Source organism: Urocitellus parryii, chromosome 1 (assembly GCF_045843805.1).
Source record: "Urocitellus parryii isolate mUroPar1 chromosome 1, mUroPar1.hap1, whole genome shotgun sequence".
In the NCBI taxonomy this organism is placed as follows: Eukaryota; Metazoa; Chordata; class Mammalia; order Rodentia; family Sciuridae; genus Urocitellus; species Urocitellus parryii.
The window spans coordinates 212,165,851-212,173,738 of record NC_135531.1 but is presented as its reverse complement, the minus strand read 5'-3'; the positions used below and the strand labels follow the sequence as shown (position 1 = coordinate 212,173,738).

At 38.6% G+C, this 7,888-nt stretch overlaps 1 pseudogene; it reads left to right on the top strand.

Annotated features, from left to right (window-relative positions):
- Positions 1 to 3,368: 3,368 nt before the first annotated feature.
- LOC113191643 (2-iminobutanoate/2-iminopropanoate deaminase pseudogene) lies at positions 3,369 to 3,775 on the top strand (annotated as a pseudogene).
- The last annotated feature ends 4,113 nt before the right edge of the window (positions 3,776 to 7,888 follow it).

The following is a 7,888-nucleotide window of genomic DNA, read 5'->3' as shown; positions in this document are numbered from 1 at the left end:
CCTCCTCCCCTGACCACATAAGGTAACAAGCTCTCCTTTCTCTGTGCTAATTCTTTCCAGTTGCCCAGTAGTAAAGCTGTCTCCTTCAAGAAATGGTTTGATTTAGGATCCACTCAAGAGACACAACTAAAGAACAAGACCTCCTGTTATGAGGTTGCAAATTCCCAGGCACTCGCAACCAGCATTTTGCTTCATTAAATAATAGTCACTGGCAGCGATCTTTCCCCTTCCAGGCTGTAGAAATTCAGAGTTCTCCACATCAGAAGGGAAATTCTGAACAGCCAAGAATAAGTTGTTTCACCCTGGGAAAAGCATCTAAACTCAGTTCAGCTTGCTGAATGCTTCCCATTTGTTCTAACCTTTTCTCTTCCTCAACTTTCTCTGTGCCCCAGGAAAGGGGCAGACTTTTGGGTTGTTCAACAGGCTCCTTCGGCCTATGGCTTCCCAGTGAATTCAACCAATGGGGAGCACTGGAGATCAGGAAGAAGGTAGGAGGTGAGGTTAGGAGGCCAGGGTATTTACCCACTATAGCCTTCTTTGTGGGGTAATACAGGTGAACAGGGTTTCTCAGTTTCTGCCAGGTATCCCTCTCTTTCCAACTCCAGTCACCATTCTGTCCTTTGTCCCATCAAACCTTGTGCAACAACAGTACCCTTTCAACAACTCGGGGTATTGCACTATCCCTTGTGATTTCCCTCTAACCTGACAACACCTTTATAAATAATCCCTTTATTAAACTCTCTTCAAATTACCCAATTCAAGTGGACCATCTGTTTCCTGTGGCTAATTTGATGCTTACATAAGATCTCTGCTTAGGCAAAGCAGAAGCAGGTATATTTGAGAAATTGCAATGGTGAAGGATCAGGAACCCAGTTACCTGGAAACTGAGGCCCACAGGTAGTAATTCAAGCAATTCTTGGCACAGACACAGGAGAAAGTTCTTTACTGAGTGTAAGTGATACAGAGAAGTAGAAGAATTTACTGACAACTGGAAGTACTAAGGTTGGATGGTTGCTAATACTGTAACATTTGCTATGCTTACTATATTCCAGACACCTACAATGTTATCACATTTTAGATTATTTAACCAACATACAGATAAAGAAGCTGGATGTGTTGATTATTGCTGTTTTTCCTCCCCAACATTCTTCCCTTAACATCTTCCAGTGATAAGACTGTTCTCTCCTGCAAGGAATTCATTTGAATATTTTAAGTAGGGGTAGTCCTGGCCTTGCACATCAGCACTCCCCCTATCCCACACACAGTGTTTAGTTCAGAGAGGGGCATGTCGTCACCCAAAGACACCAATGAGTCCCTCTTGAGATTCAAAATGCACATAAGGAAAGACCTGGAAGGATGGTGATGTGAGCCACCACTAGCTTGGGCCACCTTACCCTCTGCTTGGAAGAAGCCATCTTCTGTAACAACTCACACAATATCAACCAGAGAAAGACAGAGACAAGAGATAGATGGAAAAGGAACAAGAGAGATGACCTCATTTGCTCCTGCTTCCACTACCTCTGAAGTCAGTTCTGTCCTAGGATTTTAATCTTGTGAGTCAACAAATACCTTTAAAAAAAAACTTAATCTAATTTAAGTTGGGTTTCTGTCACTTTTAATTTTTTTAAATCCTGTAAGTATATTGAGGCTTACTTACAGAGATTCTTCAGCTGAGCAGTGATCAGCACATGCATCCAAAAAAAAAAAAAAAAAAAAAAAAACTAACCAAGGATGGAAAAAGAATCACTGTGATATTGTGAAATACAAATTTATTTGTTTTTCATTCTTGTCTTTTGGAATCTTCAAAGTGACAAATGGTAATTGACAAATGACTGGCATCTCCCAGGTAACTTCAGGATAGGGACTGGTCAAGACCAAGGCTGAATTAGTGAATTGGGGCTTTGGGCTCTAACCCACCCCCAACCTCTGGGAAGACGAGAGTGGATGAAGGTTGAATGGATCACCAATGATCAGTGGTTTAGTCACTCATACCTGTGTGATGAAGCTTCCATAAAAGTCCAAAAGAACAGCGATCAGAGATCTTCTGAATTGCTGGACACATGGAGGTTCCTACAGGGTGGGGGCACCCAAGAGAGGGCATGGGAACCCCTTGCCTCTTTCTATATCGCTTGGCCTAGCATTTCTTTACTTGTATGCTTTGCAGTATCTTTTCCAATAAACTGGTAAGTGTGTTTCCCTGAGTTTTATGAGCTTCTTTAGCAAATTAATTGAACCCAAGGTGGGGGTTATGGGAACCCTGAATTATAGCCAGTCCTTCAGAAGCACAGGTGAAGCAATCTGGAGCTTGTGGTTGATGCTGAAAGTGGGGAGAAGTCCTATGAGAATGAACCCTCAACCTGTGGGATCTGACACTATCTCGTGTGGATATTTTCAAGATTAAATTGGAAGGCATCCAGCAAGTGTCCACTACAGAACTAACTGCTTGCCTTGGTATCAGATACCATAAGTGATGTGAGAATACAGGAGAAAATGAGTTTGTTATTTTTCTATTCAACCACTCAAAAGGAGTGGGTGGGACAATCTTCAGAGTTCACAGAGATTCAGAAATATTTGGTGAACCCACCAACTGGTATGGAAAAACCTTGTAATAATACAGGGGAACCAGGAGAGTACTCAGAAATATAGTATGTTAATAATAGGGGGAAAAAATCAGACCTAGACTTTCTTAACCTGCATAACAAAACTTAAAACAGGGCTTGAAACAATTAAATGTTTCCAAGGAAATTAACTATATTCTAGAACAAATATTAAGTACATGCAAAGAAATTAAAGCATATGCAGCACCTAAAAATGTAAAGTTCATAACTATTGGCATTCAAAAAAAATTACCAGACATACAAAAATATAACCTAAAAAGGTGAAGAAAATCAACTAAAATTGACTCATAATGACACAGATAATAGAATCATGATCACTAAAACAGGTATTATAATTATAATGTGTTGAAAGTAGAAGAAATCTTACGTATGGTAGGGAAAGACATAGATGGTGATATAAAATATATTCGAATCAACTTCTAAGGTTGAAAAGTGCAACATGGTACATGAGATGAAAAATACACTAAATGGGATTAACATTAGATTAGACATTATGGAAGAAAGCATTAGTGAATTTGAAGACACATCAATAGAAACTTTTCAAAATGAAACAGAGAAAAAGAACTCACAAAAAAAAAAAAAAAACAGTGAGCTTCAGAACAACCTCAAACAGCCTACTACTCATGTAGATGTAGGGCCTAAGAAGAAGAAGGAGAAGAGAGGAGAGAAAACATCTTTTTAAAAAAATAGTTGAGCATAATACCCAGAGAGCCCACCCCCAACTGGCCTCTCCAGAAAGAAGGTCTAGCCATGTCTTACCTGATCAAAAAGGTTTTCAGCATCACAAAAGCCCCAGGGTCCACTGGTCCCTACAGTCAAACAGTGTTAATCAACAGGATCATTTACATCTCTGAACAGACAGGCATCAACTCTTCAAGCAGAACACCTTGTGCCAGGAGAGGTAGCAGCAAAAGCTAAACAAGTTCTTACAAAGATAGGTAAAATTCTGAAAGCTGCAGTCTGTGAGTTCACTAATGTGCTCAAAGCCACTATTTTGCTGGCTAACATAAATGATTTCAATACTGTCAATAGGATCTACAAACAGTATTTCGAGAGTAATTTTCCTGCTAGGGCTGCTTACCATGCTGCTGCTTTACCCAAAGGAGGGTGCTGAGATTGAAGCAGTAACTGTCCGAGGTCCTCTCACAACAGCATGACTACAAGTGGGCACAGTGTTGTTCTCATCATTTCTTTAAATTAACATCTTGATTTTTACAATTGACATTGGAAAGTGTACATGTGATTAAAATATCTGAGGTGACTGTGGGAACACCATAGCAGAAAGGGATCTGACATAAATATTAGATAATGAATCTAGTTACTGATGCTGCAAATTACACTTATGTACACTCATTGCTGAATGTGAGAGAAGAGACATTCATTAGATCATCACTCAAATAAATGGAAGTACAGGGAAAATAACATGTAAGAAAAAGGAGTTATCGTTCCTGAAAAATACTAAAAAGCAAACCTGATTCAATTAAATCCTATTAATTTCATGATGTGAATATTTAGTTCAATGTATGATTCTGCTTTTACTTGAGTAAATGTTCAATCTTGAATTGTAGAAGTAAAGGGAAAAAAAGTGGACCAAAATTTTATATAGATTATAATATTTTTTCTAGTGGAAATAAAATAGACCTGCAGATTTCCCTACCAAAAAAAAAAAAAATGAGAAGGGTAACACACACCTGTAATCCCAACTACTCAGGAGGCTGAGACAGGAGGATCACAAGTTCAAGGCCAGCCTAGGCAACTTGGGAAGACCTTGTATCAAAATAATAAATTGCTGCAAAATAATAATTTCTGCAAAAAGAAAAAGTCTGAGGAAATGATGGCTAAAAGTTCAAATTTGTTGAAGAAATCAATATGCAGTTGAAAGAAACTCAATACTCTAATAAAACACAATGTCTAACTACACCAAGATACTTCATAATCCAACCAGGGAGCCCATCTGCATGGGCAGCACCCTGACAATCACATGTGGACTTCAAAGAGCAATCATGAAGCATTTCAAGGATGCAGGTGTGCCCTTCACTAGTGGACTTGTCAATATCTCAGCTAAGAGACTGTCTTCTAGGCCTTCTAGTGGAGTGGTAGGTAGCAAGATGGGCATTAGGTTACACTTGATAAACCCAGTCCAACATTTTTATGCCTGTGGACTTCTTGTGGATTTTCTGCGGATTTCCTTCTCCACATCATATCAGAAAAGCTCTGGCATACCATCCTCATGGATTATAAGCCACCCTTGAATCCAGGTTTTAGTGAAGTGTTAATTAGCATGGAACTTACACATTAAATTCAGATTCTCCAGGAAGCCTACCCATATCAATGAATTAAGCCAAAACTAATGTTATATCCTTTTTGGACAAATATCCTTGGAAAGCTCCCCAGGTTTCTATTGCTGGATATTATTATCAAGGCTTTGAAATTAGGCAAGTCATTTCTTCCTAGAGCATAGTGTATATTATGCACCTGGAACTTGCTGAGAGTTGACCCTATCCAAGGGTCCACTTGTAAAAGGGGTGATCATGGTGAGCCTTAAGGGTAATGGGCACTCCTTTATAAAAGGAATCTTTCCCAGGTGAGGGTTTCTTCAGCAATAGGTGAAATGCCCATAAATTATGTCATGCACATAACCCATCTCTCTGAAATGGCTGGGTTATTTCAAAGCTAGTATGGCTTACTAAAAACTCAGTTACTGTGTCAATTGGAAACAACCATGTGAAAGTTGGAATTGTCTCTTACAGGGTGCAGTGTATACTTTGAATTAGAGACCATTATATGTGGTATCTTCCCTATAATCAAATACATAGGTCTGTGAACCAAGGAGAGGAAGTAAAGGAGCAAGCTATTCTTAAAAGAAAAGCCAGTAGTGCCGGGAACAGTGGTACACCTGTAATCCCAGAGGCTCTGGAGGCTGAGACAGGAGGACTGAAAGTTCAAGACCTGCCTCCACAACTTAGTGAGGCCCTAAGCAACTTAATGAGACCCTGTCTAAAAGTAAAAAATAAAAAACAAAAAGGGCTGGGGATGTGGCTCAGTAAAGCGTATCTGGGTTAAACCCCCAGTACCAATTAAAAAGTAAATTCAGTGGAGGAAGAGGATCAGGAGGAGAGAGGAGGGAGGGGAGAACTGGGGAAAAACGTTGACCAAATTATATTGTTCTACTGTGTGCATGTATGAATATACAACAACAAACCCCACTGTTTTGTGTAATTATAATACACCAATTAAAAAAGGCATCAAAGAGCTAATGATGCAATAAAACAAGTGAATTCAAAATTTCACCCATAGAAAAATGAGAATTTGCTAATAACTTAAAAATAACTATTTCTCGTCCCTAGCCCCACTTTTCCCCATTTTTTACTAGGCAACAGGGTTCTCAAAACTATTGAAATCCAATTTTAGCTACCTAAAAGTGTGTTCAAAGTATATTATAAAATGATAACCTTCTAATAAAAGAAATGAGCAAAGATTCCCAAAATGAGCAGTAGAGTGCCTGAAAGCAAAATAAAAAATAGGAGAGCCCAACATAAACCATTATGTAGTGTCCCCAATATGTTTCCTGAGTCCTTCTTAGACTGTTTAGTTCGTCTTCTTATTTGAGCTAATAATCAGACAAGCAGGTCCCTGATGTTACAGGCAGAAAAATTATCCTTCAAGTTTAGGGCACTATTCCAAAGAAACCTTATGAGAACAACTGTCCCACCCACAGTCCTTCCTTCAACTGGCAACACTCTGCTACTGCAGTGGTGTGAACACACTGTTGAGGTTAGAAGTTAAAGTGGCACACCTGTAATCCCAGAGGCTCTGGGGGGATTCAAATTAATGTTATTCTATTGGTGCTCCTACAGTTCAAAGTGCAATGTTAATTGAGATAAAAGCAATAAATGAAAAGAATTATGGTTACTTTATTAGTATGACTGAGTAAATGTCGTTTCAGGACCCCAAACTATATCATATTCCCCTAAAATTACTTATTCAATTTCAGGTCAAAGAAAATTTCTTTATAACAACTCCCTGTGAAAGTTCTCGTTAATATGGACCCTGATCAATACACCCCCAGTAGAGCAAATCTAGGAGCTGGAAAAGTATCTTGAGTTCCTGTGAATAATATCTGGATTCTGGAAGCCTGGTTTTCAGACTATTTCTTCTTTGATGAATTCTAGAAAGCTCTAGAAGAATTGATATCCAAAAAAATACAGAAGACAACTCTAGCATAAAAATGGCTGCCAAAGCTTTAGAGTTAGTTGGAACAACTTTCCTTGAGATATAGCTCTTATTTAAAAGTCATTTTTAGGCACTTAAATTAGGCAATAACATGGAACAATATGACTAACACTGACCAGATTGGAAACCATTAATTTGTTTGATAAAGGGTAAGCAAGTTCTAGAGCAATATGTTAGAGAATAAATTAAGAATATTATTTAGCAAGAAAAGAAGAGCTCAGGAAAAATTAAAATCTAACTTAAAAAACAAAAAAAAAAGGATATTCAGTCAATAGTCATTTCTCTTAAGCGAAGATATGGTATCTAACATAAAGTCAAAGCTATGGAAAATCCAGAAAATCTCTTCTCTCCAACAGAGAGAAACTATTATCTATATCCAAACATGGAGGCTCAGAGTGTGGAGTAGTGGCAGGGCATCTTCTGCCCTTCCAAGGTCATAGTATGCACCATAGCTTGCTGAACGGCTAAAAAGAGAAGAACAAGCCAGTGAGTTGGTGCATGCCATAATCCCAGGGATTCAGTAGTCTGAGGCAGGAGGATCTCGAGTTCAAAGCTAGCCTCAGCAAGGCCAAGGTGAGGCCCTGAGAAACTCAGCAAGACCCTGTCTCTAAATAAAATATAAAAAAGGAATGGGGATGTGTCTCAGTGGTTAAGTCCCCCTGGATTCAATCCCTAGTACCCAAAGTAGAACAAAACAAAAATAGATTCCTATTCGAAAAACTTTTTAAAACTATTTGCACTGCTCCAAAGTTTCTTTTTAAATTTTTTTTTAATTGTAGGTGGACACAAAGCCTTTATTTTTATTTATTTATTTTTATGTGGTGCTGAGGATCTAACCCAGTGCCACACCTGTGCTAGGTGAGCAGTCAACCACTGAGCCACAACCCCAGCCCCCAATCCAAATTTTTAAAATTTTTTATTCCAAATGTTTTAGAAAAGGGTTATGCAAACAGGAACCCCCACACTAAGCTGGAACTGTATTTGTAAACTATGTAAATCCAATTGAGAGAACAATTCAGCAATATATATCAAAGACC